We start from the raw sequence: 6,866 nt of genomic DNA, 5'->3' as shown, positions 1-6,866 counted from the left end.
GCTCTCATCAGTTTTAGAATATCAGGACTTGCTAGAGGCCAAATCTACCTAGAATATAAGACATGTTTAGAAGAGACTAAGGAAACTCCCCCAATTCAGCACATGTTACAGACCACTATTAATTATTTTTGGTATATTAAACAAGAAATAGTTTTCCAGGTCCACGAGCTTCTCTAGCCCTCTTCCCATCTGCCTGAGGTATTTCTGTAACCAACTGGCAAATTTCAACCAAAGAGAACAGACCCAAATTATTACATTCCTAAAATACAAATCAAGCAATGAAGAGGGATCACCTCAGTGCTGCCACACTGAGGAAAATCTCTGCTTTCAATCTCAATTGAGATACACCATAAAATTATATAGAGTGGGAGATGCTGTGAGTGCCTCAACCACACAAACAGCTCTCAGAACAAAATCAAATCAGAGGACATAAATCTACTGGAAATGCAGTTTCAGACTGTTGCCACTCATGGACTTATCAGTTCAGGATTTTTTTTCCCTATTTTTTGTATTTCATCAAAATCTCGCATTAAGGGAGTGTAAGGTACAACGCTTGCATTCTATGGGAGAGAATTTAGCATGAAAAAAGGTAGCTTTTGATAGTTATGGGAAACAATGCTCTTTATCATCTAAAACAGAGGTTCATATGCTTTTTATCAGTCTTCCATAATTACATTGCAGAGGCAGTTGCTGCTGAAAAGTAGTTCACTCTCCCTGGGTCTGTTTATTCCATGCCACCCCTAACAAGTGCTAGCATGAATATCAAGTGTGATAGTGATTTTTGTGACATAAGTTTCAGCCCTCTTGGAACTAGAAAAAAACTATCAGTCTTGCTAAGAGAGGTCAAAGAGCCATCTGATAGTAAGTTACTAGTCTAGTTATCAAATTGATCAGGTGAAAATGTAGGGAAGTTTTCTTTAACATCTATCTGATGCCTAGTATTGCTGATATCTCCTACTGTAATTAATTGAAGAGACTCTCTTACACTGCTTACACAATCGACCTAACTGTGACAATAAAGTATTTGTTTTACCAAGACTTCACAAGCTAAACAATACCTAAAAGCAGCAATGATTCCAATAACATCCCAAATGCACTTTTTCCTCTGTTGACCTGGAATATGTCATCTTAAAAAAGGGAGAGTAAAGAAAACGATGTATTAAACTATAAGCAGTATAATGAAAATAACACCCCAAAAGAGCTTGTGTTTTAATAAATTTCAGTATTGGCTCATTTTTCATTTTTAAGGGACATTAAAAAAAACTGGCAGAAGAAACAGCGAAGAATATTCTATGATACATTAGTGTCTTTATTCATTTGTTTTGTCTGGCTTCTGTGTTGTAACACATTGTAGGAGCTGGAAAAAAAATACACAACTCTTATAAAAGTAATATTTACCCAAGAGAAAAATATTGCTCTTGTTCTGGTTCACCTATTTCCATTTTTATGTTGTAGCTCTGGCCAAGAACACTCTCCGGGAGTTCTTTGATCATCTGGGCCAAGGGAGATGGAGAAGTAGACTGCAGGGAGGCAATTATTTCATCAATAGACCTTGCAACCACTTTCACAGGCAATGCTGGTGTGGAAGTAGGCTCTTCAGGCTTGCTCTGCTGGAAGTTCTTCTCGTATATTTTTGAAGTGTCTGGTCTAGTTACATCTCTTGCCTCTTCCAACTGTTCTCGAGCAGACCTCACACTTGGCTGCTTGCTTCCTTTTCTCAGCACTCTTCCTGATTCAACATCTAAATCTTGTTGCTTTGCTTTTGAAATCACTCTGCTTCTCTTCTTACAGCTTTTGCTCGTTATTTTTTTCCTTTTTTCTTAAAATGCTTTGATTTTTATCAGAATCTGTAAAGCTAAATTCATCACTATCTTTAATCACAGTATTTATTTCTTGAGTTTTATCTCTTTTTAAATTCTGGGGATCCATCTGTGGCTTATGCACTCTATCCTTTCTAACAGCTTTTGTCTTTTCTAATGAGATAGGGGAGCTAGTAACATGAAAAGTAGACCAGCAGTAACTTGGCTTCTGAGGTGGTGTTGGGTGCTTGACCGTTAAAATTTTTTTAGTGGTACCTGCAAATGACACTATCACTGGCAGCTTTACAGCTGTCTGTTCATGACTACATGTGACCTTTTCTCTGTTACCTTTTCCAGAGCAACTGCTCTGATTTTTGTTAGCACTGCCTTCTTCCACAGATGTATTTCTTTGAGTCATCACCCTGAGATCAGGGGTTTGCTTTTTTCCATGTGTCTTACTTCAGAGGTTATCCTTACTTTCTGTGAACTTCAGAACACCCAATGAATTAATTAGGAATATTTTTATTTATATTCATGACAGGCTTATGTGGACTGTTTGACCTCTGGAGAGGATAATGTTCTTAACTGATGCAATTGATCTGGTGTTAAATCTTCCAATAAGGGCTAAATGCTCACGTTTCTAGGACTAGTAACTATTGCTTGTTTGATCTTCAGACTATCCCACTGAGATTCCCGGCATATAGTCTCACGTTCCTTAATCATATTCAGCTCTTCCACATAACTCAGCCCAAAATCCTCATGTTTTCCAGCAATTTTCTCCTGTGCTATGCAGCCTGTAAACTCAAACAGAATGATTTTTGTGATTATGCCAACACAGAACCCAGCCTTGAAAAGACTACTTCATTTTGGTGAGGGAGCCATTCATTTTTAACAAGTTCTGAATGTGTCTAATTAAGCATCAGCAATGGCTATTACCATTTTACCTGAGGAAGCAAGTGAACCATTTCTATCTTTGGGAGCGTAAATTGGCAACTGGGACAGAAACTCCCAAGAGACAAAAAGCTGAGAAAGGATAAAGCTCAACCCTTCCTCGCGGTTATCACAGAAAGATTTTCACCTACCAAAACCAGCGACCTCAGGCCCTTCCATGCCCCACTGCTCCCCCCGGGCAGGCAAAGGGCCTCCCTCCCCTCAGGGAGGTACCTCAGCCCCCGCTGTGTCCGCAGCCCGGCCGCCGGCAGGAGCGGCAGGGCACGGGCAGCGCCCCCGCCACACACCGGCACGGGGACTGCCAGGGGGGCTGGCTGGCTGGCTCCCTCCCGCAGGGCGCCGGCAGCCCCGGCGACGGCGACGAGCCGGACCCGCAGCCCCAGGAAAAGCCGCCGCCGCCGCCGCTCCCTCTTGAGCGGGCGGGCAGGGGAAGGACGCGCTCCGTAACCCGGCAACGGGGCTCGCGCTGGGGGAGGGAGCGGGCAGCGCCGGGTGCCGCCCCTGGCGGGCGCCCCCTGCCGGCGGGGAGAGCCCGGCCGCTGCCAGCGCGCCCCACGCGGGCGGCGCCGCTCCCGTGGGAGGCGGGGGCGTGCAGGCTTCCACGCGTGAGGGGCGGGGGGGAATTTGACAGCGAGCTGGTGTCTGACGGCCCGCAGGTTTCAGCACCACCCGGAGACGTCGTCAGAAGCGTTCCAGCTCAGCCACGGGTGTCTGACGGTCACGGGCGAGTTTATGTGTACCTTTTCAGCTGCGCTTCTCTGCTACGTATGGCAACCTCTGTTCTGCTGTCAGTTATGAGCGCTTGAAAGTTTCACCCTGAAAACCAAACGTGCCGGTGGCGTTGCTGGGACCTTGCCCACCGCCCCACGCAGCCGCCTCCTAGGTGTGATTACAGACACATTGCTCCATCAGACTCATGTTCCTAATGGTCAAAAAAAAAAAAAATAATCAAAAAACACCAGCTTGGAGATGAAAGCCCAGCTCGGCTGTGTGTGACTCGTTTAGCATCATCAATACAGTTTCTGTCATCAGGATTTCATTGACAATACCAGGGATTGCCTGCGACAGGACACGCTCCATCCCAGCCTCCATAAGCCAACCAGCTTTGCAGCATTAACGTGAGCAAAAAGTCTGAAAGCAGCTCTCTGGGAGGAATCCTGACCCTGTGTCTCACGGTTTTACTAGCCTGGCTTTCAGAGAACAGAGGTATCAAATATATTCAACGGCTGTCTGATGAAAGTTAAATTTTAACAGTAGTTCTTTTCGCATGTGAAGTATGAAGCGTAAGTGGACCAAGAAAATATATGACCATTTCAGTATCCAACGCATATGGCGATGATAGCAGGTGTCAAAAATCATCAAACTTCAGAAAAGAAATCTAAAAATGCATATAAAAGAAAATGTGAAAAGTCAAGCTGAATCTATCAAGACGGCCATAACATGACACAAACCTACAAGGTCACGTTGATCAGATTCCCAAGAAGGCTGGTTGTCTAGAACACAAAGTGAAGCAGCTTAATTGCAGTAAATGGGGTGGGGGGAAAAAGGAAAAAAAAAAGTTTCCCACATATAATCTGAACTCAAAGCACTGCTAGTTTTTTCCATGGACTTTCCGTGAATATCTGAACTGCAGCAGTTCACAAAATTATGCCTGTAATCCTTAAGTCTCTTATGGTGGGTAAAAATAAAGTCTTTTTTTTTTTTTTCTTCTATTTGGGTCCCCAAGCACCCATGTGATAACAAGGAACTGTAGGGACTAACTGCATATATCGGAATCAAATATAGCACTCAACTGATTGAAAATCTCCACTGATCTAACAGGCCAATGTCTTCTATTATTCTCTCCTTTCATTGCGGCTTTCAGCTACAGCTTTGTAGCTTTTTTTTCCCTCTACCTAATTGTATTCCTGGAGTTCAAGGGGGCAGCCAGTGTACTTCTTGCAAACAATGCTTCTTACACTGGGCTAGACGGCCAATTTATAGCTTGCTAATGCAACTAAAAACTTGTTGAAGATGAAAAACTCATTAGCCAGTCACATAACTTCCCAATTAATAACAGGTTTTCTTCTTCTGATAGCAAGATAACTGATTAAAGCTCTGTAATACGCCCTAGGAAGCTTATCTATTTGGTGTCTAATTTGCTTTTCCCTCTCTCTACCAGGAATCCCAGAGCAGTTGGAGGAGCAGAAGGTGGAATATGAAGTAGTTGATCTGTGTTGAAGGATTCCCGTTAGCTGTCCAGGCCATTAAAGCAGTTCAGAACAGGAATGAAGTGTTCGATTGCCTCATTGAAGATGAATCCTATTAGCAGTTTAATGCAGTCGTAAGCCTAGAGAACAGATTCATTTCAAACTAGTTAAACAGTAAGTAAAGCCTCAACAATGCCGTTTACCTAGAACAGTTCCTCTCTGAGGGAGCCACAATGGGGTGTGGAAGAAAAGGTCCCGCATGTGAAGAGGCATTTGCATCAGGAAGTTCCAGTAAGAAGCTGCTGAATGGCAAGAAGGATTTGCATCAAAAAAATCTTAGGAGGAAGGAAAAATCCTTACACATGTGTCTTCCTCTTTAGGTTAATAGTTGTGGTGAAATGGTAAATGAGTATGCGGTGTTACCTTGCGGTATCTGTGCTCTGTCAGTTCGGCTTGCAGCAGACCAGGGGCTGGCTCCTGGAGGATGTAGTTGGCTTGCAAGAAAGGTTCAAGCTTCGATTCATAAATGTTTTGGAGTTTACAGCATTTAGACTCTAGGTCTAGTAAGCAAAGAGAGTAAGCACCCAAGGGGAGCTGATGTCAAGTTAAATCCCAAATGCTGTATTTTTTCCTGTGCCGAGCCACGCACATTGCTTAAGCAGTGATTCCAGGAGTAAGTCTTGCCAATATATCGTCTAGATCCTCAGCTTGAGCTCCAGAGGTGACAGCTGCAGAGATTCTTATCTCTGATACACAGGAAAACAGGGAAAGCTTTTTCCCCTTTCCCCAGGTATTATTAGCATGCGCCCCTCTCTTAATGATCACAGTGATGCTTGAAGCCTGAAGGTGTTTTTTTTATGAACATTAAGTATTTAGTTAAACAGGTTAAGCCCTATCTCTGTAGCTTGCAAAGTCCAAAATTTAATCAGTAGATGAATCCCTATACTTAGCAAATGGATCTAGATTTGGAAAAACCTTGTGCAAGTTCAGTCCTTGGGTACACATTATTATTTTCTTAATTAGACCTCACCAGATCACTAAGCTTTCTAATATCACATAAATTGTATCATCTAAGTTATTAGTCTATTAATGTTACAAGGAAGGGGTTTTTTTCTTTTTAGAAAGAAAAACGATCATTAAAAAATTGTTCAGCTGGTTGGATAAAGTCAAAAGTGCAGTTTCTCTTCTCCTAGCTTGGCTGAGTCCCACCACATAGGAAGTCCCACACCCAGTGCACATCATTGCCACCATCCAAGTTCCTGCTGGAATGAGGCTGAGATGCACATGGTGCCCCACAGGCTGTGGGATGAAACTGGAGCACAGTCAGGAGGAGCTGATGATGCTTCCAATAGTCAGCTTCATCTAGGCAGTCAGGAATCAGGACAGCATGGTGCAAATTAAAACTACGCAGCCTGGTACGGGCTCTGCAGAATATGCCAGAAAGAATCTTTGGAAAGCTGATTAGCAATTACTTACAGGAAAAAGGAAAGCAAGAGCATAACTACTTTGCTAGTTTGTCACTAGATGCTAAGCCTTGCCTTGGTATCCTTTTCCAGCTGGCTGTGAAACTCTTGACATGAAATAGTCCAAAGGCTCCCCAGCCTGGGAGGGATGCTGCTCTCTCCCTTTCTATGTGCCACAGCCAAAGCATGAGTCTGCCTCAACACAGCACTACACTTGCTTAAAACTATTAACCAATGGAATAGCTCTAGCAAGGATAACAGCATATTTAGTTTCACCATGATGCCTAAGTAGCATTACCCCATTTTAGAGACCAGAAGCTAGAATGAAGAGAGTTTGAATGATTCCAAAGTCCCCTAGTAGGACCAGTGGCAGATTCATAACCAAGTCTGTGCTTCTGACTGCTAGTAAACAGAAAACCAGGTATGTGTCCTCAGGCAGTAGGCTACTGTTTGCTCTTTCAGGC

Source organism: Falco rusticolus, chromosome 7, assembly GCF_015220075.1.
Source record: "Falco rusticolus isolate bFalRus1 chromosome 7, bFalRus1.pri, whole genome shotgun sequence".
NCBI classification, from domain to species: domain Eukaryota; kingdom Metazoa; phylum Chordata; class Aves; order Falconiformes; family Falconidae; genus Falco; species Falco rusticolus.
The sequence above is the reverse complement of the archived record's forward strand: the minus strand, read 5'-3'. Positions refer to the sequence as shown.